Genomic DNA, 26,966 nt, shown 5'->3' with positions numbered 1-26,966 from the left:
AAAATTAGAGACAGTAAAATACAAAATGTCTGGTAAAATAACAGAAATAAGATTGGGGAGGCAAAGTTAATAGCTTTCTTTTCTCATTTTCTGGCTCTTATTTTCATTTATTGTTTCTTGGGAACTAAATGTGTTATATACCTCAAGCAAATGTATTTTTTTTGGCAGATTACTGGAAGAACTTTAGTCAGTTTACTAAAATTTCTTCAAGTACACCAAAGCTATTTATTTTTACCATGTAGTTTATGGTAATTTGTACTGAATATAGTTGCATTTTCAGATGGATTCATGCTGTACAAGGAAAAACAACAAAACAAAGTAAAAATCCCAGCTAGTAAACTGAATATTTCCTGTAAAATCTAACAATTCGAGTAATTTTAATTAATTCTTACAGTTATAATACAGCCCACCATTTCTACAGTTCTAAACTTCTGCAAAGGAATGACAATAAACGTAGACTCTAAACAGGCCTATTAGTCTCCAGCTACAGCTTTAAAAACTTGGTCCCTGAAATACTCCGTCGACTTCTGCTTTAAGCCATTGAAATATAGGATCCTATTTGGGACAGAAGTCAGGCTCATTACTCTAACTTTGACTATGTTATTTAAGTTACCTGTTTTCTGATTTTTTTTCTGTTTATCTGTATTGTAATAAACTTCCTGTCAGCTTGCATATATTTATCTCTAAATGGCAATCCTCTTACCCACTTATAATAGCAAAAAATTCTTTCATCTGACCAAATATATGTACTCTCTCTGTTAATGTCGTCCGGTCTGATCCATGTTTTATTGGCAACATCCTTTAGGTGGAAGGTGAAGAAGGCTATTATAAAAAAAAAAGATCATAGGAAAAGAGTAGCTGAGGAGTTGCCTTTCTTCAAATTCAGTGTAAACCAAACTTCGAATGAAACAACTAATCAACTTAAAAAATTTTGGAAATATAAAGTTCAGTATCGTTAGAGTATGAAAGAATGGTAAAAGAGAAATATTAACACTGATATTTGGACTGAAGCAGTTTGATTTCATTAAGGGAATACAAAAGGATATTTTTTATAAAAATGGTACAGACTTCTTGGGAATATTGTAGAAATTAGAGCTAGAAAGTACTTCAAAAGGATTAATCAGTCTTCCTCAAGGTAACATCAACTACACATATATCATTTCTGATGGATATTTGTTTACTAACTTGAATATCTGTAGGCATTTCATTACTATGAACTATTTACACCATCTTCCAAGGCCATGGGTAACAGATTATTCTGTTCCCTCCACATGACACTTATGCCAAGAGATAAGAAGTGTCATAATATCACACTCCAGTCTTCTGTCTGGATGAAGCATCTTCCTTCATAGGTTACACTGTTTAGCTCTAAAGGCTAGTTTGGCCTTGTCATTAGATGGTGAAATGTGCTGGGTTCATACTTAGTCCTGAAAGATTCAAACGTCATACCTTGCACTTGCTCATTCTGTATACAGGCCAAATTTCCCCCTAATTCTATACAAAAGCTTCTAGCAGAGTGCCAAGTCAGTCTTTCTTCTTCTCTGGATCCAAATATTTTATAACACTGTGGGCAGTAAAGGAAAAAACAAAATTTCAGGTGTCAAAGAGTATTAGAACCACTGGGTTAGATTAATACAGTTCTAGTCCTTGCATGTAGAGAGCAGCAGATGAGGGATCTGCTGAAATGTGAACTCTTTCAGCCACCAAGGTGATGCAGGTAATCACAGTGATGTGTGTGCACATTTACAAACCTGTGGGCTTCCAATGTTAGTGCTCGGCAAGAATGGGCAGCCTTCAAAAGCTTTTGAGGAGTTAAGTGGATATCCAAGGTGCACAAATAGAGGTTTTGGGTAACATAGAATCGTAGAATAGTTAGGGTTGGAAAAGACCTTAATATCACCTACTTCCAACCCCCCTGCCTTGAGCAGGGACACCTCACACTAAACATTACTGAAAAGTAGAACTTTTGAGGGACTGAAACTATTTCCTGATTGAGAACACAGGTTGGGGCAGGTATCTCTGAGGTCAAGTTCCTTCAGTTATCTATTGCAGATGTAGTGCTAAAGCCTGAGCTTGTGTAAACCCTCAGCCTAAGTGGAATGGTCTCAGGAAGAAATGCTCTTCTGTACAGTGTATTAGTATCCCATGGGGATTTTTCCCAAATACTGGTGTAAAAAATGTTGCTTTTGTGGTTGTATATTTTCTCAGGGACAGAAGACATGGTTTGTAACTGGCATATGCTGCTTCTCCATTTTAGTATCATTTGAATGCCTAAAACCTTTTCCTATTGTTTGTACTGTGGGATGGATTTGTGATTTTCATCTGATTTGGGGGCTTTTTTGAAGTTCATCTAGCTAGATGTACTTTCGCTTAACTTAGCAAATAACAACGCTTGCTTGTTTTCTATATTTCATTTGACATTTGTTGCTGCTTGTGTTACTCAATTTGAGTTCTTTTGGTAGCTGATCACATATGAAAAGCGTGACCTTTCATTTTTTTGTCTCTGTTACTCAGAAAAGGAGACAGGATAATGGAACAGGATTTCTGTGGAGTAAAATAAATTCTAGAAACTGAAAAAGTAGCTACAGCTAAAAGCACATGGACATTTACAAAAATTGTAACTTAAACCATTCAAGTTCAACTTCTTTTAGAATTAGATACACACTTGCCAGTATGAAAATTATTTCGCTGCTAATTAGAATACCACTTAGTAAACTGGTGAGGGAATTTATATAGTGAGATAAAAGGGACAGTTGTTTTCTCTGCCTCTAGTAAATTAGCTAAATATGGCTGAGATTTGCTACTGCACCTTGTTTTTAAACAAACGCCAAGTTTCAGGACATCCTCCCAGAGATGGAAGTACAGTAGGAGCAAATCCTGAGTACTTTGAATTCTGCCTTTCACAGATGAAGGCATTTTTCTCAGCACAGTTCACAACTTTCCAGAAACCTGTAAATAAATGGAATACAGAGAATCATTGTCTGAAACTCCCATACCACCATTACAGCATTAAGCCCCAGACAAAATTCATAAAGCACAAATGAAACCTTCCTGAGGTAGGTGAAACAGTTGCCATGTACACACTTACCCAAATAACTTTGGATGAGGCCTTGGGTGATATGATTTAGCGTAAGGTGTCCCTGCCCACAGCAGGGGGGTTGGAACTAGATGATCTTAAGGTCCTTTACAACCCTAACGATTCTGTGATTCTATGATTCTATAAATACACTCCTCCTTTCTCTGTGGTATGTTTTGTCTCCTAATAGTGATGGTGTGTTTTAAACCTGATCTGGTTTTGGCTGGGATAGAGTTAATTTTCTTCCTTGTAGCTGGTGCAGTGCTGTGTTTTGGCTTACTCAAAACACCAACGTTTAAGTTGTTGCTCAATAGAGCTTACTTGATCAAGAACTTTTCAGTCTCTCATGCTCTGCCACTGAGGAGGAGCACAAGAAGCTGGGAGGGAGCAGAGACAGAACACCTGACCCAAATGAGCCAAAGGGGTATCCATACCACAGCATGTCATGTCCAGTTATCTGGAAGGGACTGATTGCTGCTCAGGGATGGGCTGGGTATTGGTCAGTGGCTGGAGAGCAATTATATTATTCATCACTTGTTTAGTCCTTCCTCTATTTCCTATTATTATTGTATTATTATTTTTTAGTTTTATTTCAATTATTAAACTGTTCTTATCTAAACCTGCAGAGTTTTACATTTTTTCCAATTCTCCTCTCCATTCCACTGGAAGGGAAGGCAGTGGCAGCTGCATTGTACTTAGTTGCCAGCTGGGCTTAAGCCATTACAAACCTCAGCGTACTTGTTCTGAAAAGCTGTCAGTATTGTTCAACTACCTGCTTATAGGGTAGCCTCAAATTTAAACATGTAGCAAATGTCTGGGATTTTGATGTTAAATTTTCACACATATATTTCTTGTTGCTATTTTATTTATCAAAATCTGACATTATCACCCAGTTTTCAGCATTATTCACAAAATTGAATCCTTTTGAAGCCCAGGCAACATAATTCACTGGAGTCCCATCCAGCCAGCTGAAAGAAACAAGGAGACAATGCCTGCCAGACAGATCTCTAGCAGTCATTTTGTTACAAGGTCTGTTGAGGCAAGGGGGTAAGAAGGCGTTAGCAGTGATGAGAGGGCAATGGCTCTTCATATACTGGAGAGAAAATATCTGTAGCATTACTGCTGCTTCTCATCTGTTTAGTACTATCACATTCAAGTCCCATCCGTGTCCCATTTTGCCAGAGGTGGGATAAACAATGACATACTCAAAGGGAAGGCTTTTTATGGTCTCGACAAGACTGAAACCTCAAAAATCTCACCAATGCACAGATTTCCCTTTCATCCCAGAATGATGTCCTACTGGGAGCCTTCTACAAATACATTTCTAAAACAACTTCCCTACCAGCAATTTCAGAAAGCCATTGGGTGAGGTGTTGTTTACACTTCTTGCTTCAAGCTCGTATGACTTGGCATTAGTCTGATTAAACCATTACGGCTACATTTTATCAAAATCTTTCTCTCTAACCACTGGAGAACTGGTCAGAGTTAATCTCATTCTAAGGCTGATGTCTAAAGTAGATCAGGTGAATAACATCCTGAAATTAGCTGGTTCTCCTCAACTACGTATGAAGGGTTGCTTAGTTGTTTAACTCAGTTCTCTTAGTGTAAGACATTAAGTGAAATGTATCTTAGTCATGAACTTCTACTGGCATTGCTTTCCCAGATTTGGGAGGAAAACACATTGCTCTCCTTAACTATAGAAGAATTTCACATTTCTGATCTGAGGCTTCTCCTGAAAACTATCCAGAAGTCAGTTGCACTAGTTAGTAACTTGTGAAATGAAAGCACACAAGAATGCTCTCATAGAGCAAGGTGAAATTATCATTATTTGTTATCGCTTAACAATTTTCCTCTACTCACCTGAATTTCTTATCAAACCTGACAACTAAGCCGACTAAATGTAATTCCACTTGGACTTCTGAGGTAATCTAAAACAAAAATGATGAACAGTTAAACACTAAACAGTTCCTCAACTGCAAGCAAAAATCTGGAAGCCCATTAACCATCCCTGTGATTTTTTTATTCTGTTGGGGATGGAGGAGTGGGGGTAATGCTTTTGGTGATTTGGTTTGGTTTGTTTTTTTTCCCCAGTATTAGAGCCTCAGGCAGGTTCAGACCCAGATTTCAAGCAGTCACAGGGATATGGGAAACATGAGGAAAACTGCACAGGAAAGCAATAATCACTGTGCTGAACACTACGTATCTTAGAAGAGATAAGAAACCTGGGCCTGGAACTACCCTTTGCTGCACCTTTAGCATTCGCATGTCTTTTTCTTCTACCTATGAAAAGCAATAGGAATTTCTGTATAGGTTCTGAATAAAGATATTGTTATATAAATAAGTAATGTAGGACGATAGTTCAGGACTCCAGCCTAGCTAAATTCATAGGCTGTTCTATTTATTTTATCAACTGCTCTGCTTTAGAATTCAATTATAATTAATAGGCTTAGTGCTTACATATTTCCATAGAAATTGTCCTTCACTTTCATTCTCAATGACAAGAAGATTTGCAAACTTCTTCTGACAAATTCTCCGTGCCTCTTCTATATGGACACGTTCTTTGCTGAAATAGTACTGCTTATCTTCATATATAATCCGTCCATCATGGGTGTCTTGATATTCTAAAAGATAAAGAATATTACATTCATATCTGGTCTGTGCAAAGCCTGAAAACTATACAGTAAACTTTTCTTTGAAAGAGGAAAAAAATCCTACCAAGTTTGTTTGGTTCAGGTTTTAGCAGCGTACCTATAAAATAAAAGATCATCATGAGCAACATTCTAAATACAGAAAAAAATCAAGAGGGGTTTGCTTTATGTAGTTGCAAATTCTTTGTATAATACAAAAGGGGAAAAAAAAAAACCTATGAATTATTTAATGTAGTTTCAAGGTTTTAGGACAAATACCACTGGATTAAATTAGAAAAATACGCATAATTTAAAAGTAATTATCTAGTGAAAAATATTTAGAGTATATGTATGTATATCCAACAGTGCTGTGTTCAACAATCCAGGATGTACAGTAAACACTTCGTAGAAGAAGCTTACATCAATTTGAAAATTTATTTAGTATTTTTACTCTGCATGCTATTGTTAATGTTTTATATTCATGAGAATAGAGCCAAACAACATAATCCAGCCAATGTAGTAAATCCTCAAGTTTACTTACATAGTAGTAAACTATTCACAAGTACTGAAAGCTTAATGCTGGTATTTTATTAATACCACACCTAATTTCCTGTGTCTAGATGCATTCCTGCTATCCTGATGGCTTGGACTTTACTAGGAAAATCTGGTTTAAAGAGTCCTGGAGAGCTAGTAGATACCAAACCCAAGCTTCTGATTACAGGATGGACCAGGAGGAAGTAATTAACCTGTTGCGATTCCTAGAGCCACCTATAGCTCCTCAAAGGTAGTTCTGCTTTCACTTGGATGCCTGTTATCTTGTTCTTCACAAAGACTTCTATTCTTATCTTTTGCCATTTCTTCTGTGATTTGATGGAACAGGAATAGTTTAGATGGGAAATAAGTAAACAAATTAAAAAAATATTAAAATTCCTCAGTTAGGAGCTTTTAAACATTTTATTCTTAAGTACTGAGTGAAGAATAGATCTAAAATAATTCATCTATCATCTTCATGATGAATTTACATTCTGAATCTCATATTTATTTTAGTTTTTAATTCTAACATAACGTCCCTGTTTTTCAAAAATATGGAGTATCTAAAGTAAACGTGTCTTAAGTGAGCATGTGGGAATTAACACTCACGACGATCATATAATATAGAATCACAATAACAAGGTCAATTTTTTTCTTTTTACTTTTGAAAGGTCATCTAGGATCAAGACTAACTGATCAGAGTCTTTATGTAAGTAGAAATTTCTTGAGTAATCCCACCAAGAGCAGAGAACCACATCTGCACAAAGCAGCAGTGCTCAGCATACCAGAAAGGGCTGCACAGGATGTACTGCTTCGAGTACTGGTATGCAAAAGTCACTGTTTTGATGGTGCATTTGTATGACTAATCTACCCACAAGGGAACTATGACTCTTCCTTTTCTCTTAAGCAAGTTTTCCATGTTAGCATGGTGCCTTATTCAAAGGAAACTTTTGGCAGAGTAATCAAATATTACAAATACTCACTACTTTTTTATGCAACTACTTCTCCCTTCCCCTCCCAATTGTGCCTCACATCCTACTAGTTCCCTGTGCTCATCCAACTTTCTTTTATTTCAAGAAGCTTTTAAGGCTCTCCATGAAGATGCATACTCAGTTTACAACCAGGAAGCAGGGACATAAAAACAGGACTGAATAAGCAAGACAGTTTCTCTTATTATCAGCTACCACCTGGGGTCCTTAGCCCATGAAGACCCTGTTTCCTTCTGGCAGGCACCCCAACACATGTTCATCTGGTCCATTTTGTGCCCTGGCGTCAGGTGCAGGAGGCCTAGTGTTAGGGTCTGTCTACCCAGGCAAAGCTGGGGGATGCAGGAGTCCTTCAAGGCTACACCAGCCTCTACTTTTGACCTCTTTTTCAGAATTGCCTGTTCCTATAGCAACTGGTCTCTTGCTTTGGTACTCACTATTCATTTCACATTTCACAAAGCTTTTTTCTCTTTTGTACAGAGAATTCTGGTGTGTTGCATCTTTGGCTTTCCTGGGTAAGCCTGAAGCAGAAGATAGAAATACAGAGGGGAGATAAAAAGAGTAGGGATAAGGGCAGCCTTGTAAATTTATTCAACCCATTGCAGGAAGAGATGAAGCCAGAAATAAATAGGGACATCTTTAGCCTCCTTCATTTGAAATATCTCAATTTATTCCTCTTGCTTTATGTGCTCCCTTCACTGCAACTGATTTTAAAATAAACAATTTCCAGTATCTTTTTTCCTTTCAATTTGTTTAAATCCATACAATTTGGTTTTGAACATGAGTTTATTGCTCTGATTAAATGCAGAAGTCATCATAATTTTTTTTTTGTTTCACAAATCCAATTAAGTAAATGTTCACAGCGCAAATCATTCCAGCACATTTTGGGGGATTTATTAAACATAACACAATGTTCAATTTCTTCATAGGTATTGGGTTCATCTTCACCCCAGTTCTCATAAATTACTTATGTTGGAAATGTATCTCAATTACTATGTGATTAGAACTGAGTAGAAGTATTTGAGATTGCCACTGTAACACAACTTCTCAGGATCTCATCATCTCAAGTACCTACTTTATAGAATCACTAGGAGTTCAGATAGGGCTGAGAGGGCTGTGAAAGTCATGCTGATCAGCTTACTTTCCCTATCAATCCCAGAAGAAAGTGTGAAAATTACAGAGTATAGAAAAGCATGTGTCTGATGAAGGGAAAACTGATGGATGGAGGGAGTCTTGTTTATCTTATTTTGTGAAAGATGGCAACCTGCCTTCTCTGTTCTGACATACAGCAGTGCCCAGCTGGGGATGCTGCGAAGATCTAAGAGTATGGTCTGTGAAAGATGGGATATAACATAGTACCAGGAATGAAACAGAGCCAATTTTATACTTCCTTTATTGTGTTAAGATAGTAGCATCACTGAACACTGCAGTTGATCAGCTCATATAAATAAAGGGCTTCCATGCACTATTGAAAGTTTAAAAGAGATTGGGAAAAGGGCATAAAAATATGAAAATCTATGTATTCTAAAGGACAGAAAGTCAAATAATATTCAGCAAATAAGTACTCACAGAGGAACCATCAATCCAGGCAAATCCTTCATCAGGATTTAAAAGAAATAAACCAATTCAGAAAGCCTGAGTGTGCAGTCCTTTATCCCTAAAATAAATTATGCACTATAGCTACATGAGCGTAGAAAGGAGGGCCATGATATAAATGTTAGAAAGCATGGAAACACGCTGCTTTCTGTCACATCTGAGTTGGGAACTTCTCCTGCACTGTTGGCCCACAGCCAGGCTCACCACCTGCATTTCGTCAAGGGGTTTCATTGAGAAACTGTCTCCACGTCTCCAGACTCTGGTCTGTGTTGGGACCAGACTTGCTATACTTGAATGGAACTTAAAGGACAAGTGATGTAGCACAGAACTACCTCAGGCTAACATCCTTGTGCGTGCTTCTTGGCATTTTCTATGTAGTTTATTTAATAGTTCATGCTATTTATCTTGTTGTACCTATGGACCAGATTAAATAGTCCTATTTCATTCACTACATAACACAAAGATTTCCCTTCAAAATGATTTCATAGTCTAAAGCAAAGAGACTTAACAAACAAGTAAAAACACCTTCAGCGTCTCATAATACTGAAAAATAATAAAATGAAGGGTGAGGTCATGAAAACTGTTCTTTTTGATACTTTTAAATCTATTTGAGAAATTAAACCTAGATATACGACTAAGTGAAACAGTTCTGATTAAATAGCTATTTATTATATGTCATTGAGATGTCTTGACATTACAGAATACAGAATGTAGTCATCTAATTTTGGGGGAAAATAATGGCATCATTTCCTTATTGTGGGAAAAACATGGCATCCACAGTACTAGCAAGAAATAAAACGAATTCCTCTTTGATTTCAGGAGTCTTCAGTTTAGAGTCATAAAATTTCCACATTAAGTCCTTGGATTTTGGTTTACATTGCATGTTAACACAAGGGGGTTTTTAATGTGTTCGTTAAAATTTAATTGCAACAGTTCAGAAAAGGCATAGTTAGAGCTGAACGTTTTATTGTCTCCCTTTCAGGAGTGATACTAACATGTACAAAGTTGGTAAGAGCTGGAGAACAAACAGGATAAAAACGGATAAAAATTTCAAAACTATCAAGCTTTTTCTGAAATATTCATGATTTTTTTTTTTTAAAGCAATGTTTCAGGATGATATTTCCAAGTAAAAAAATTCAATTTTAATTAAAAAATTTATTCTGTTTATTCACTCACTTGCCCAGTTTCACATACGTTTCGAAGGAATTCTTACGTAACGTAGCATGAACATGAAAGATAATTGTTGTGCAAGTACTTACAATGCTAATTGCCATAATAAAATTTGATCCTCTCGAGTTAATTGTCACTAGATTTCTTCCTATTTCTCTACAGAATTCTTCAGCCTCAAACCAAGACTTCTTTTGATTTCCCTCTCTCACAAAAAAAACTATTGAGAAAATAAAAGGAATAGATTACTAAATGTGTAAATTTTGGCACATAATAATATATGTAATTTTGTAATTAAAATCAGTATCGCTTTAGCACCTCTTTATCCTTTCAAGACCTATAATATTAAACACAAGGACAAAAGTTATCACAATAGAGTATAGGGAATAAAAAAATAATTCATAACATAATTGGAACTTTGACCACTGAACGACTCAAAGAAAGATGGAATAGCTGTGTTGTGGTATTTTGCAGTAGAAAGCAGGAGATTTTTGAGAAATGAATGGTAGAGGGAACTCAATCGGTTGCAATAGAAGAGATAGTATGGATAGTGAAAGCTGTTTGGCAAAGTGCTGATCCTGACTGAGGAAGAGATTTTTGTATTGTGCTTCAAGCATACAAATATCTCTACTTTGTACTTTGAAGTATATGTGTTCTTGAAGTAAGGAACTGGATCCTTGACATTCTGGTGAAAGGATGATCAACAACTTGGTTATTGGAAGAACCAATAATGTTAGTTACAATAATTGTGTGACACAGAAGTTGAGATGCTTATAAATACAGGGCTAGAAACATCTCTGGCCTCCCAACAGGCAAAAAGTCTCAAGAAAGAAAGAGAGATTTTTGTAAAGACCTGAAGTGCATTGCTGCATCTTCACTTTTACTTGATCTATTTTGCCTCTTCTTTCTTTATTTTTTTTTTCTTTCTCTTCAGAAAGGAGACTTTAAGGCATTTTTAGCTAAGTCAAGAGAACGCCCAAACTCTTACTTGCTGAAGAGCCACCGATGTCAAACTAAACTTGGATCTAAGATTATCACTAAAAGTATCACAAGCTATGTGAGAAAAGGTTGGTGGAGGGCCAGGTTTCCATGATTTTTCTCCTGGGAACAGTCTTGTGCAAATGATGCTGCCAGCTTTTGAGATGCAACACTGTGCTTTCCTGAAGTCCCAAATTCCTGGAAGCAAATAAATTAGGTGAGGCTCTCACCTGACACATATTTACTTTGAAGCATGCGTCTGTCTGAGCAGCTCCATCCCAGCCTTCAGCACAGGCAGCTGCAGGGACCCGTACCGTCACAGCAGGAGGCAGCGCTCCCGCTGCCTGCTGTTTGCAAAGACAATTTGCTGTCTTCTCACAGCTAACAACATCCCATAATCCGGCTGCAATTCCAGTTCCCATGGCAACACAGCTTTGCTCTTTTGCTTTGTGATATGGAAAAGAAACGAGTAAAACCAGTCTTAATTTCTGTATAAGAAATGAGACCTTTGTTTTTACTCAGAGAAAATTATGAAAAAGAAGATGCAGATCATGCAGATTAAAAGTCGTTCTGGATATAAAATTATTTTTAATGCTTCCCACCAGAGCCCAGATATAGGCCAATGAGTCTCACAGACACGTTTGCCAAAACCAGAGATTTTCAGCTTTAGAATACAAATCTTCCTTATCTTGCCACCTCAGGGAAATCACAGGGCAAATGGCACTTGATTTTATTTACATATGTAGCAGATGGCCCGAAAACTACTTAGGGGTTTTCAATATCCAGGTACTTAAATTTCAAGAAGGCTGATGTCAAGTGCAACAAGTTTGTTTTAAGGCATAACTAGCTAACATTATGCTTTAATGCATACATACATACATACGTACTCTTATACATGGAAGAGTTTCCATATAGATGCTAATCAGTTTTGCTGAAACACACATGCAAAACAACTGGATGTTCACTGCTCATTTCTCAATATACACTTTGTGGGTGTCCTGGGTTCAGCAGTAGCAGTCATGGGTTTTTTTTTTTTTCCTTTGTGCTAGCTGGTGCAGTGCTGTGTTTTGACTTCCAGCCTGAGAACAGTGTTGGTGAAGCCGATGTTTTCAGTTGTTGTTAAGTGATGTTTACCCTGACCAAGGACTTTGTGAGGCTCATGCTCTGCCAGAGAGGAGGGGAAGCCGGGAGGAAGCAGAGATGGGGCGCCTGACTCGGGCTAGCCAGGGAGGTATTCCATACCACAGCACGTCATGCCCGGGGTGGGGGGTGACTGGGAGTTACCCGGAAGGACAGGGGCTTCCGGGTGGAACGCGTCTTCCCTGCCGGAAGATCATATTCTCTTCCCTTGTTATTTTCCCTTATCATTGTTGTAGTTGATAGTTGCGGTGGTGATTTGTGTACATTGGTTGCTGGACTGTTCTTGTCTCAACCCGTGGGAGTTGCACTCTCTCGATCCTCCTCCCCGTTCCTCCAGGAGTGGGGGAGAACCCCGGGGGGGGGGGGGGACACGGACCTCGATTGTTGTCAGCTCGGCACCACTCACTGGGAGTGAGTGAACAAGTTACCTGACTGGGTTTAAACCACGACAGTTCTTTTTGGCGCCCAACGTGGGGCACGAGGGGTTGAGATAAGAACAGATCTGACTGGATTGATAGTCACTCGTCACAATGCTGATTTATTGGCTCTCAAGGTTGTTCCTCTTGATCTCACAGTTTCAGTATATCGTATCTTACGTCCATCCGGTATTTGCTGTATTAGTGTTTTTCAAGTGTGGGGCTTGGGCTAAGGTTTTTGTCCCATTGTACTTTATGGTAATGACTTGTAATACAATAGAATCATTGATCATGAAACTGATCTGGCTTATGTTCCCAGTGTGGTCACCACCTTTATACTTTGGGAGGTATGTGATGGAGGTGCTTAGCAATTACACATCTTTTTTCTCCTTCTCAGGTGCTCAACCTGTGAAGGAGACATTCTTTTACCCTCCCAGTCGTCCCCCCAGACCATTTACATTTGAGAGTTTTGAATTTTTTGAATGGCATTTTAATGCTGTTGAGACTTGTTTGCTGATGGTGATGGGAATCACCATGCTAACACGCATACAGAGTGTGTTTTGCCCACTACTGATTTCAAGAGTTAAGCAGATTCAGGTTTGGGTCTTGTCTGGGGTCAAACGACAATGTAGGAGGACCGAGAGATTTTCCCTGAGGCTGGACAGCCATGAGTGGCAGGGTGTGTGGGATAGTATGGGCAAGTATCTAGGTCAGTGGGCCCCTCCAGTACTTTGGAATTTCACTACCGAACAACTGCAAAATCCAGAAGAATTAGTAAAACACTTAAATGAGGTGTGTGGTCATTCTGGCCATACCAGAGATGGACAAATCACGGCAACGTGCTGGGGCTTGGCCTATGCTTACAGAGCCTTGTTCAACACTATCCAGCACCTTCAAAAGGAAAAGAATGTCGGCGGATCTGAGGGCAAAGCAACAGTCGCTGCTCAAACTTTGGCTGCAATGAACTGCGCAGCTACCCCAGCGGCAAGTACAGCAGCTGCTCAAACTTCAACTGCAACAGACAGCGCGGTTACCCCAGCTCCAAGTACAGCAGCTACACCACCCCCAGCAACAAGTACAGTCGCTACTCAAACCACAGTGATAATCACTGCAGCCAAACCAGAGGACCAATTCGTACCAATATCGGTTGCCCCTGTACGCAAGAGAACAAGCAAAAAGGAGGCAAAAAGGGTGAAGCGAGATGAAGAACCAATGAATTCACCACCCGGTCCAGAATCTGATCAGGAGTCATCATCACATGACGAAGAAGAAGAAGAAGAGGTAACTTCTCGACCTTGGACCTCAACCGAGCTGCGGAATATGCGAAAAGATTTTACCCGTCAACCAGGGGAGCACATCATCACCTGGTTACTCCGATGCTGGGACAATGGGGCCGATAGTCACGAACTAGAAGGTACAGAAGCCAAGCAGCTGGGATCACTTGCTAGAGAAGGGGGAATTGACAAAGCAATTGCAAGAGAGAAAACGTCCCTCAGCCTTTGGAGGCGGCTCTTGGCAGCTGTGAAAGAAAGGTTTCCGTACAAGGACGATGTTACGAGTCGTTCGGCCAAGTGGACTGCTATAGACAAAGGCATCCAGTCTCTGAGGGAATCGGCCATCGTAGAGATGCTCTATCACATCAAGCTGAATAACGGGGATACACCTATAGATCCAGATGAAGTTGAATGTACACGACCCATGTGGCGAAAACTTACACGGAATGCACCGTCATCATATGCCCATTCATTGGCAACAGTAACCTGGAATGACATAGTACCACTAACAGTGGATGAAATGGTTCATAAACTCCGAGAGTTCGAAGACAACCTCACCCCTTCCATCATCTCAGCTGTGGAAAAACTGTCCCAGGACCTCGACAAATTGAGGGACGATGTATCTGATTTATCCAGCTCCTCACGTGTACCAACACACGTCTCAGCTATTAACAAAAGACGTCCTATTGTTCGAGAGAGGAGATACAGGAGGTATACGCCACGGGGTACCCTATGGTTTTACCTGCTGGATCACGGAGAAGACATGACAAAGTGGGATGGAAAACCTACTTCAGCTTTGGAGGAACGGGTGAGTGAACTGAAGAGGGGAGCAAGGGCCAAGACTGATCGTCCCATGAGAGCTACGGCTTCAGTCTCTGGTGAGCAGTTTCCCAGATGGAGTGGAAGAGCTGATTTTACTCCAGCTCCTGTGATAACGAAGAATAATCCCTTTCACCACGACTTAAGTGTCCAAAGCTGTGACGACCATTAGAGGGGCCCTGCCTCCAGCCAGGTGGAGGTAGGGGACAATCGGATTTACTGGACTGTGTGGATCAGATGGCCTGGCACATCAGTCCCACAGAAGTATAAGGCTCTAGTAGATACCGGTGCACAGTGTACCCTGATGCCATCAAGCTGTCAAGGGGTGGAACCCATCTATATTTCTGGAGTAACAGGAGGATCCCAAGAGTTGACTGTGCTGGAGGCTGAAATCAGCCTGACTGGGAGGGAGTGGCAAAAGCACCCTATTGTGACTGGTCCAGAGGCTCCATGCATCCTCGGCATAGACTACCTCAAGAGAGGGTACTTCAAAGACCCAAAAGGGTACCGGTGGGCTTTTGGTATTGATGCTTTGGAGACTGAGGAAATTGAGCAGCTGTCCACCTTGCCTGGTCTCTCAGAAGATCCCTCTGCTGTGGGGTTGCTGAAAGTTGAAGAACAACAAGTGCCAATTGCGACCACAACAGTGCACCGGCGGCAATATCGCACCAACCGAGACTCCCTGATTCCCATCCATCAGCTGATCCGTAGACTGGAGAGTCAGGGGGTGATCAGCAGGACCTGCTCACCCTTTAATAGCCCCATATGGCCAGTGCGAAAGTCTAATGGAGAATGGAGACTACCAGTAGACTATCGTGGCCTGAATGAAGTCACACCACCATTGAGTGCTGCCGTACCGGACATGCTAGAACTTCAGTATGAACTAGAGTCAAAGGCAGCCAAGTGGTATGCCACGATTGATATTGCCAATGCATTTTTCTCCATTCCTTTGGCAGCAGAGTGCAGGCCACAGTTTGCTTTTACTTGGAGAGGTGTCCAGTTCACTTGGAACCGACTGCCCCAGGGGTGGAAACACAGCCCTACCATTTGCCATGGACTGATCCAGACTGCACTGGAACAGGGGCAAGCTCCAGAACACCTGCAATACATTGATGACATTATTGTGTGGGGCGATACAGCGGAAGAAGTCTTTGAGAAAGGGAGGAAAATAATCCAAATCCTGCTGAAAGCCGGTTTTGCCATAAAACGAAGTAAGGTCAAGGGACCTGCACAGGAGATTCAATTTTTGAGAATAAAATGGCAAGATGGACGTAGACAGATCCCCACAGATGTGATCAACAAGATAACAGCAATGTCTCCACCAACTAATAAGAAAGAAACGCAAGCTTTCTTGGGTGCAGTAGGGTTCTGGAGAATGCACATCCCAAATTACAGTTTGATTGTAAGCCCTCTCTATCATGTGACCCGGAAGAAAAATGATTTTAAATGGGGCCCTGAGCAGCAACAAGCCTTTGAGCAAATTAAACGCGAGATAGTTCACGCAGTAGCCCTTGGACCAGTCCGGACCGGACCAGATGTAAAAAATGTACTGTACACTGCAGCTGGGGAGAACGGTCCTACCTGGAGCCTCTGGCAGAAAGCTCCAGGGGAGACTCGAGGTCGACCCCTCGGCTTTTGGAGTCGGGGATATAAAGGATCTGAGGCCAGCTATACCCCAACTGAGAAAGAGATACTGGCAGCCTATGAAGGGGTTCGAGCTGCTTCGGAAGTGATTGGCACTGAAGCACAGCTCCTTCTGGCACCCCGGTTGCCCGTGCTGGGCTGGATGTTCAAAGGCAGGGTCTCCTCTACACATCATGCAACTGATGCTACATGGAGTAAATGGGCTGCACTAATTACACAACAAACTCGAATAGGAAATCTCAGTCGTCCAGGCATTCTAGAAGTCATCAGGGACTGGCCAGAGGACAAAGATTTCGGAATGTCACCAGAGGAGGAGGTGATGCGCGCTGAAGAGGCCCCACCATATAATAAACTGTCAGAAAGTGAAAAGCAGTATGCCTTGTTTACTGATGGCTCTTGCCGTATTGTGGGAAAGCATCGGAGATGGAAGGCAGCTGTATGGAGTCCTGGACGACAAGTTGCAGAAACTGATGAAGGAGAGGGTGAATCGAGTCAATTTGCAGAGGTGAAAGCCATCCAGCTGGCCCTGGACATTGCTGAACGAGAAAAGTGGCCAGTACTTTATCTCTATACTGACTCATGGATGGTGGCAAATGCCCTGTGGGGGTGGTTGAAGCAATGGAAGCAGAGCAACTGGCAACGCAGAGGTAAACCCATCTGGGCTGCTGCACTGTGGAAAGATATTGCTGCCAGGGTGCAGAACCTGGTGGTGAAGGTACGTCATGTAGATGCCCATGTACCCAAGAGTCGGGCCACTGAGGAACACCAGAACAACCAACAAGTGGATAAAGCGGCTAAGATTGAAGTGGCTCAGATGGACTTAGATTGGCAACATAAAGGTGAATTATTTTTGGCCCGGTGGGCCCATGACACTTCAGGCCATCAGGGCAGAGATGCAACATACAGGTGGGCCCGTGATCGAGGGGTGGACTTAACAATGGACACTATTGCCCAGGTTATTCATGAGTGTGAAATATGTGCTGCAATTAAACAAGCCAAGCGGTTAAAGCCTCTTTGGTATGGAGGACGATGGTTGAAGTATAAATATGGGGAGGCCTGGCAGATTGACTATATCACACTGCCACCAACCCGCCAAGGCAAGCGCCATGTGCTTACCATGGTGGAAGCAACCACCGGGTGGCTGGAAACATACGCTGTGCCCCATGCCACTGCCCGGAACACTATCCTGGGCCTTGAGAAACAGATTTTGTGGCAACACGGCACCCCAGAGAGAATTGAGTCAGACAATGGGACTCATTTCCGAAATAACCTTATAGATATTTGGGCCAAAGAGCATGGCATTGAGTGGGTATATCACATCCCCTACCATGCACCAGCCTCTGGGAAAATCGAACGGTACAATGGGCTGTTAAAAACTACACTGAGAGCAATGGGTGGGGGAACTTTCAAGCATTGGGATACACACTTACCAAAGGCCACCTGGTTGGTCAACACCAGAGGATCTGCCAACAGGGCTGGCCCAGCCCAGTCAGAACTTTTACATATTGTAGAGGGGGACAAAGTTCCCGTGGTGCATATGAAGAATTTGCTGGGGAAGACAGTCTGGGTTATTCCTGCTTCAGGTAAAGGCAAACCCACTCGTGGGATTGCTTTTGCTCAGGGACCTGGATATACTTGGTGGGTAATGCGGGAAGATGGGGAAGTCCGATGTATACCTCAAGGGGATTTGATTTTAGGGGAAAACAGCCAGTGAACTCAATTGTATGCCGTTGCCTGCTGTGTAATGCTTTTATAGCCCATCAACTAGATGTCTCCAGGTCACCAGCGACTGGCCCTGACTTCCCTCCAGCCATCAACCCAACAGAGAATGAACTTTGAACATCATGGACCGAATGGACTCAGCAGCATTATAGGGATTGGTCCATGCACTAAGAAAATGATTTTTTCCTCTTGGTCTGTATGTATATGGATGTATATATATGGGAGAGCGATGGTGTATTGAAAATGTGGGATCTGAGCATGACGTGAATGGTATGGAATAAGGGGTGGATAATGTCCTGGGTTCAGCAGTAGCAGTCATGTTTGTTTTTTTTTTTTTTTCCTTTGTGCTAGCTGGTGCAGTGCTGTGTTTTGACTTCCAGCCTGAGAACAGTGTTGGTGAAGCCGATGTTTTCAGTTGTTGCTAAGTGATGTTTACCCTGACCAAGGACTTTGTGAGGCTCATGCTCTGCCAGGGAGGAGAGGAAGCCAGGAGGAAGCAGAGATGGGGCGCCTGACCCGGGCTAGCCAGGGAGGTATTCCATACCACAGCACGTCATGCCCGGGGTGGGGGGTGACTGGGAGTTACCCGGAAGGACAGGGGCTTCTGGGTGGAACGCGTCTTCCCTGCCGATGGTGTCGTATTCTCTTCCCTTGTTATTTTCCCTTATCATTGTTTTAGCTGATAGTAGCGGTGGTGATTTGTGTTGTACATTGGTTGCTGGACTGTTCTTGTCTCAACCCGTGGGAGTTGCACTCTTTCGATCCTCCTCCCCGTTCCTCCAGGAGTGGGGGAGAACCCCGGTGGGGGGGGGACACGGACCTCGATTGTTGTCAGCTCGGCACCACTCACTGGGAGTGAGTGAACAAGTTACCTGACTGGGTTTAAACCACGACAGTGGGTTAAAATAATCTTTTTTTTCCTCAATCTGATGAGTTGTTGTTAACTGGTGTTAAAAAAGTTGGGTAAAAAAAAGGGCTCATATACCTTGTTAACTCCTGCACATTATTGCCTTCACTCTTTCCTACAAACAAATCTCTTTCTGTACAACTTTGCAGGAGGTTGACTTACACAACACCTGACACTCAGCTGTGACAGTGCTTGTTGCACTGGCATCAAACAGAAGGTCTGATGGTGTTGGCCACCTGCAGCTACAAGCAAAAAAGGAAGCATTTATTATTTCTAACACTAGGGGATGGAAGCAAAAGGCTGCATGAATTGCAGCTGCACTTCTATCAACAAGGGTTGAGCCTGTACAGAGCTTAGCTGGCATGGCTGTGTTCCAGCGTGTGACGAGAGGAGTTTCACCACTGCTCCACCTGAAACTCCCTCGTTCTTCTGCACTGGAGAGACTGATCCAGAAATATTTGTCAGACCTCAGCCCCATCAGACTGATCAGAAAGGCTTGCTCATTTCTGAAGTGGAAAAGAGTGTCCTTTCACAACTTATTACCTTGCAATACTAATCTAAGTGATACAAATCATCATTGTGCTAGCATGAGCCCTAGGAAAGTGTAGGCAAAACCTCAGAAGTCTTTTAAGTGTAGTCAAAAGAATTTGGTGAGGGACAACTTTCTCCTTTCCCCCAGTTCTGTGAAATGTCACAAGCAACTACTCACATGGGCTTCCACTTGTGTATTCTGTTATTTTCCTTGTCTTTCCAAATCTTTGAGGTGCCTCAAACAGACCACCAAGTCAGGACCAAATTGTCAGCTTTGGTAGCCATCACCTCTGAAAGCAGTCATGCTCTTCAGAAGCCATGAAACCTGCAAAACCTGATTGAGGTATGGGTAGGTTGGAGATGATACATTTGGCTGTGGGAAGATTTGCTGCGTTTGTTTAGAATTTGGCTTAGAAGGTAGTTTAGGAAAATATTTCTGCTAAAGGTTTCTTATCATAAATAGATTAAAATTGTAGTAACTACTTTGCAACAGAAAATAAACCAAACAAACAAAATAAAACCACCAAAACCAACCAACCAATAAAAACTCACAGAAGTTTCTTTGATTAGAAATTGAAAGATAAGGGAAAACTGTTTAACTCATGAACCCTCAGAATGGGAATAATACCGTAAGTAGAAAGCCCTAAAGCAGAGTCTGTTTGGTTCTTTTTCCCCTCCAAGGATGATTTTATTTGGCTTAATACTACATTTTTTTAAAAAAGAACTGATAAAGCGCTTTAAAGAGTTCAAAAACAGGACAAGTTTTGCAATTTGATTCATCAGAAGCGCTGGTTTTGAAGTATACCTGCTTTCCAGCGTAGCTAGATCACCTTTGCTCTGTTCACATCTTACTTGCTTCTGAGAACATCGGAAGTGCAGAATAACCACCAAGTAACAGTGTAAACCATATCTTTTCCAACCCTGTGACAAATACAAGGTTATGTGCAATTGAAAGATATTTCAATACAGAAATTAGCTCTGCTCTTTTTTGTGCAAATACTCGATGTTAAGTTTGTTGCAGCTAAGCTAAAAAGCATGGGACTGGGCTGATCTTTTTATACACTAAAGCTGTGGGTTTTTGCTGTTTGCTCCCACAGAAGGCCTTTTTTTTTTGTTTAAAGGATGGCGTTGAGATCGTTGTTTCCATCTCTTGCAGGTGTCCATGACTTTTCAAAAACGGTGACTGTGCTATTTGCTAGTGCTTTTCAGGCTGGGATTGTGCAAACTGCACCAGAATGAGCCAGTGATTCATCCAGGGGGGAGCTGCAGCTCCAGCCTTCCAGAGCTGTGGGATCTGACATAATGAAATATAAAAATATTGCAGTATGGAAATAAAATCACACACAAGCACAGTTCCCTAAAGCAGCCCCTGCCATCCCTAAGTGCAGTGTCTGAAGAGACTGTATGAGCCAAGAGGAATCCAGTCAGTGGTTGTTACTGGGGAAAGTAGGAGTATCAATAGAACACCCCTGTTTCTTCCTGCTCTCAGAGAAAACTGTGCTGACCAATAAGATTTTCTGAAAGGGTCAATTCTGGAAAAAAATCTTGGGAAAAAGAAGCCAACTAAGGCCATCAGTAGGAACAGGGTACAGAAAAACTGTTCCTTTCCTGTTTTGAAATTATTTTCTTTCTTTTATAATTTTTATATAGAATCATAGAACAGTTAGGGTTGGAAAGGACCTTAAGATCCTTAAGTTCCAACCCCCTGACATGGGCAGGGACACCTCACACTAAACCATGTCACCCAAGGCTCTGTCCAACCTGGCCTTGAACACTGCCAGGGATGGAGCGTTCACAACTTCCTTGGGCAATATAATGGTGATTTTGGGCTGATGTAGTTATTAGTTTGCATTAATATAAAATGACTGGATGGTTATACCTGCCCCTTCATAATAACGCAGTCCTCCAGACCACCTGTATATGTGGAATGACCATGCTGCCATGTAATGAATGTCACAGGAGTCCCATCACTCCACTCAAAATAGAAGTGAGTCTTCAGGTCATTCAGTCCCAGACATAGCTGTTCGGTTGAATCTGAAGCATGAAAAGAAATAAGTTTGCTTATGGTGCACTGTGCAGTATGGTGAATGTTTTCTCATGCAGAACAGGGACTGCTGAACATGAGAGGTGGTCCTTGTGTTTTAACACAAATGCTGGTTTCCTCTCAGATCTGCAGTAACAGGTATCTTGGTTTATAATGACAAGGCCTCAGATTGCATACAGAAATGCTGAGTTTCATAAACATAAGGCTCTTTATGGCTGGCAGAGGACTTTTACAAACTTTCTGAGTTTCTGAGATTCAAAACAACATAATGGTCTCTAGCATGAAGGATAGGACAATGAGCGGCTGTGAGTGTCACATCTCTCAGAAAATCATACTGAGCCCAAGCCATGAAGACATCTGCCAATACAAGTCCCTAATAGTGAAACATTAGACGGCTTGTAATAGCCCATCAGGGGTGTTCACCAAGTCCAGCGTGTGCAGCAAGTGTCAGGACTGGTTAGTACATATCCGAGGAAAATCAGAAGTGAAAATGTATTATTCTCTTAGGAGGATATATAGCAAGTGGTTAACCTCAGCAAGAGGATTAAATCTAAGCAAAAATTTAAATTTCTTCTGAGCTTGGAGCTCAGTTCTGAAGATGTTTGCCATAGAATAAAGGTGCCCAAAGTGCAATTTTTAGTTGTCTTTAGTGTCTCTTTAAGGCATACTTTTTTTTTCTTTTCCTCCTTTATGATATTTTACAATCTAGATTATTCCTTGGTAAATATAAATATACTTCTATGTTTATGCAACAACAGCACATAAAGGAGCACTCATAAGTTAGATTTAGCCTTCCACTTGTGACATCTCAGAGTAAGCATTAATATTTAATATGAAGCCCAGCTTTCATGTTACAGATAGGGCAAACACAATACAGGCCTACATATATACTCACTGTAACCAAGCTGTGACACTAGAAAGCCATATTCAGCATGTTGTGGGCACTTGCCAAATCTCCACCTTGCTTCTTACATGAAGTCATAGCATCTTTCCATATTCTAGGCTCCCACTGAATGCTGTAGCAGTGACCTGTGTATGGCCACCAACCATCTGCGCACTCATTAGCTCTCAATTCCTCTAAAATCAAAATGCAATTTTTCAGATCAATTTTGTGGGAGGAAAACAGAGGACACTAGAATGAGATCCCTCGAGCACACTTTACAAAAGTGGGACTATGTAAATAAACATAAAGCTGTAGCTAGAAATGCAAAATACATTCAAATGAAAAACAAATATTATTAAGGCACAGTATGTTAAATATGCAAATAGAATTATGTCTCCTTAAGCAAAGAATCATTAAAAAATGCCTACACTGTGTCAAAAATGCAATTTGAAATAATGGTCTGGAACAGAAGAGAGACTCAAGAAGACATTAGTCTCTTCCCTCTTTGTCCCCCAGAGCAATTCAGTCAGTGTGCCATGGTTTCTCATTCTTTCTGTGACAGCTAACATTAGGCTCTGCTTTCTGTTCAATGTCTTCTTAAAGACTCGCAATATTTTCAGATATGGAAAAGTGTGAAGTAATTCCTTGGAAACTGTAGGTCAGTAAGCACTGCAAATTAGCCCAGAGCTGGAAGACTCCTCTTCATATTAACTCAGTAGCTTTTTTTATTACTTATATCCTTAAATATGTTTAAAAGCTTACCTTAAGCTTGCTTTAAAAATAGAATCCTGCATTTCTTTTTAAGGCTAATACTGGAATAAAGATTCTCTGAAATTATGTTTCTACTTTAATATAACCACCTCTTTAAAAGCAGCTTTTGTACGATTCCAACATGACAGCCTCCAGCAGATCTCTCCTGTCTGTGGGATCTGCTGACATGTGGATGTGGGATCTGCTGACATGAGATCCCACAGACATGTGGGATCTGTCTGATCCCACATGTCTGTGGCATGTTAATAGCCATGTTGTTGCCATCAAAGCTGTAGGTCGGGATGCCCCCATGGCTGAAATGTAGCCTGTACCAATACTGCTGCTTCTCATGCTCTGCTTGTATGAATGCATTGCATTGCATACTATTGTCACCAGAGTACTTTTTGTATGAATATTAAAGAAACTGCAGTTGCTCATTTGGAGCAAATGAGAGTAAGATTTCTAATGCATTTATGAAAATTTGATTGCTGGTGCTGGTTACCATGACAGAGCAGCTTCTATCTGTCCTGCAAGAATGAATAATAGAGTGATGGAAAAACATAATAATATTCTCCTATGAATGTCAATTACACAATGGGAAGACAAAAGCAATATACAAAGTCTGCCTGTGAATGCGTAGCTGTGTTTTTCAAAGGCTCCTAACTTCTTGGTTGAAAAATAATCTTGGATAACTTTTACAATTTGCAGATCTTTACAGACTGTTCTTTCTGGAAGTCAAAGAAAAATCTTTCTTTTTATTTAATTAACCCACCTTTGGGTATAAGATGTGGAACTGAGGCTTTTCTTTTTACAGAGATAGCCAAGTATCTGATTACATGCTTGGTTCTCCCATTTATCATTCTTTCTGGGATTCAGTAGGAAACAACTTCCTTGGAGTAAGAGAGAAAATAGGAAATAACAGCAAAATTAAATTAAAAAGATTGACAAAGCCTTCGTATTATCAGTAGAAACATCAACTTATTCTGATTTATGCAATACTAGATATGAAGAAGCCCTCCCCTACAGCATAAATGCTGCTGTAGCTTACTGCATGCTGGTTTTGGTCTATGTTTTGAGAGTGAAGTAATGACCTACCATTGACTTTGTGTCAGGATAATACTGAGAAATTTCTAGTTCTTTTCTTGATACCCTGGTGCTCACAGAGAGAACAGCTAGAACTTGACCATGTCAAAATTTCCAAGCCTTAAAAATAATGAGTTTTAAGTTCGATTATCCCTCCAGTATATCTCAAGATTTTGATAGTTTTTCTCCTTTCTTTGCAGTGTGTAAAAGACCAGCAAAGGAAGACTCCTGATACAGAATTTTTGGAAACATAAAGCAGTTTTTAATTATTCTTTTACTACCCTGTAAATTTTTTGAAACAGGAGATGGCTTGAAATACCCAGGGCACAAAGCAAACACAGGACCAAAAGAACAACAAGCAAAAGAATTCCCTGTGTGTCAACAGCACCACAAACCCACCTTCCTTGAGGTGGCCCAGTGAAATTTTGCATAAACCCTTAAGGAATTACAAGCTGGCTCTTTAAGCCTCTCAATAATATTTAGAATTTCTCCACACAGCATAGTGCCATTATTTTCTAAATATTTTGCTGCCATTGGAAGATTTCATTTATGTTCATAATCTTGGACAACGTTATGGAAAAATTCCAATCTCTGATCTGTGGGGTTATAGATCACTCCAAATGATACTCTGCTTTCATGAACAAGATCTTTGCTTAGATAAGAAAACAGAAGAGCCTGCTTTAGCTGATAGCCACAGCAAGCTTCATAATTTGGAAGTGTAATTCTTAAAGTAACAACCTAGATCTTCAAAAAGGCCTTTCCTGAAATAAAAGTAGCTATGCCAGTTTTGTTAGTTGGTGTCTCATCAGAATCCATTCAAAGATTACAAAATGGATACAGTTCTTACCTGGAGCCCAGTTTAAATATCTGAGAGGGCTGCCACCACCCACTGCCATCTACTGTTGAAATTTAAAGTGTTCAATCCAATTCAGAATGAAAGACTGAAATTTTTAGTTAGCTCTAAATTAGGAAAAAAAAAACCCAAACAAAAAAAGTAAGTTCCATCTCCCTATTCTCATTCTTAGCAAGTTTATCTGAAAGAAATTAAATCAAAAGTAAGAAATTTATATTTCTTAGTTTAAGCCAGCCCCAGACCACTAATTTCCATTTTACTGAGTTGCACAGGTTAGAAAGTAAAATAGGTAAATGGATAAACATTGATTTGGCAGAGATCTCAGTAGTTAAAAGGGCAAATCAACATCCTATTTCACTACTTAAATAAGAGTTTACTTCTCTCATTTTGTTTCATTACAACATAAGAGATGTAAAATATACCTTATTTTCATAAGGGAATTGTGCTAAAATATTTCTGTAACAGATTTCATGGAGTAAACACATCAAAAAGACAAAGGCAGTGTGCCAGTCAGTTGCTGCCAGATATTTTCAATGTGATTGGCTTCAAAGCCTCCTTCACAACATTTGTAATCAAACTGATACCATAATATTTACATTTGAAATCCACTGGAGTTATTTGGAGTTTATATATGTCAGTGTACCCATATTAGCACCAATCTAGCCATCTTCATACATTCCCCTAGCAAGATTAATAACCCTTGAAACACCAAGGAAATAGGTCACTTTGACCATAGCTGTGCTCAGGAATGAGTGCACCAGCATGAAGTCAATCGGAGCAAACACTCCCCCTGGGACAGGCGCAGAAGATGACGTAGTTCCCGCCTAGAGCACAAAGTTAGGATGTGGTCATCATATTCCCATAAAGGTTTAGGGCCAACCCTTCATATAAAACCACCAGCTGGTAGAAGGGTACTTCAGACCATCCCCCTTTTGGCAGCTGCTGAACCAGCCCTGACACCCTTTCTTCTTCACTGAAACAGAAGACAAGGCAGCCAATTTCATAGTCTAAAGCTCTAGGGAAGCATATTTTAAGGGCATGTTCTCTATCATTTTACCTCCTATATATGCTTGCTCACAAATCTCTGTGATGCTTAGTAGTTCTGCATTTTGCTGTTGACAGCTTTTCCTTGTTTGTTGTCGTGTTAGAGCTGATTCTGAGTTTATCTGAGAGCGAATGCCAGTTGAAACATCTTCGGTCCAAAATCTGTGTCATCTGGAAGAAGTGACACAGAACACTGCTGTTAGAGGACTGACATCACATAAACTAAAAGCAAATGAAGTATGTAATGAAGCAAAATCTCTAAAAATTAACTGCATGGTGTCATACACCAGAAAAATTGAAATCAGATTAGGCATCAACTAAAAAAAAAAAAAAAAGTAAACTTTTTAATTAAAAACATTATCCTAAATTTCTAATTTTTCAGAAGGGAGTAAATGGGTTTCCAGACTTATCAGTTGATTGATTGAAAAAAAGAGATTCCAGGGTGAAGTCAGAGAAGGAAAGTAAACATGTAGGTGAACTATATAACTCTGGAGGCTCTTCATCCCTGCAGAGCTGGAACTCCCTCTTAGCCCATCATCAAGAGAAACATCTTTTTTAAATGTGTCAGAACCTGACCCTGTATAGTCGGAGGAGCTACAAAGACAGTCTGTGTAGCACCAGCGCGCAGATCAGCTGCAGTCTTTTTAGCAGAACAACTCACAAAACCTTATGAAACTGTTGTAGGAAGGCAGTTGGTGAGAAAAGTGAAAAGGTTTGTCCTAAGGTGGAGAGATCCAACCATAATATGGTGTCAAAGATATAGTATAAAAATGGCAAAGGAGGATAATTTTAGCTGTAACATTTTTATGTAGGCTGGCAATAGGAGACAAGAAAAAGGTAGGAAATGGATGTTAGGGGGAAAAAACAGCATGTAGCAATTTAAGTGATAATTGAC

At 40.7% G+C, this 26,966-nt stretch overlaps 1 pseudogene; it reads right to left on the bottom strand.

Moving 5' to 3' along the window:
• Positions 1-26,966, bottom strand: part of LOC130611668 (macrophage mannose receptor 1-like) — an 89,455-nt pseudogene that overhangs the window by 36,786 nt on the left and 25,703 nt on the right.

The sequence above is a fragment of the Pezoporus wallicus genome, unplaced genomic scaffold (assembly GCF_028554395.1).
Source record: "Pezoporus wallicus isolate ANWC-B61680 ecotype Strahan unplaced genomic scaffold, APGP_CSIRO_Pwel_v1 scaffold_2584, whole genome shotgun sequence".
Taxonomy (NCBI): Eukaryota; Metazoa; Chordata; class Aves; order Psittaciformes; family Psittacidae; genus Pezoporus; species Pezoporus wallicus.
The sequence above is the reverse complement of the archived record's forward strand: the minus strand, read 5'-3'. Positions and strand labels throughout refer to the sequence as shown.